This window comes from Tupaia chinensis, unplaced genomic scaffold (genome assembly GCF_000334495.1).
Source record: "Tupaia chinensis unplaced genomic scaffold, TupChi_1.0 Scaffold138278_1, whole genome shotgun sequence".
NCBI lineage: Eukaryota > Metazoa > Chordata > Mammalia > Scandentia > Tupaiidae > Tupaia > Tupaia belangeri.
Window position 1 is genome coordinate 99489 of NW_006198176.1, and position 208 is coordinate 99696.

Consider the following 208-nt stretch of genomic DNA (forward strand, 5'->3'; position numbering starts at 1 on the left):
GGAGGTGATTTCTCGCTTTCTGTCTCTCTGTCTCTCTCTGTCTGGCGAGCGCACATGCCCTACAGCAAAAACATCTCCAAAAGAAAGAAAAAAAAAGGGCACATGGGTTCAACTAAAGCACCAGCCTGCTCCACCAGAGAGAGAAATATACTTTGTGAGAACCAATGGAAAGGAGCCTGAGCTACTGGAACCTATTCCCTATGAATTC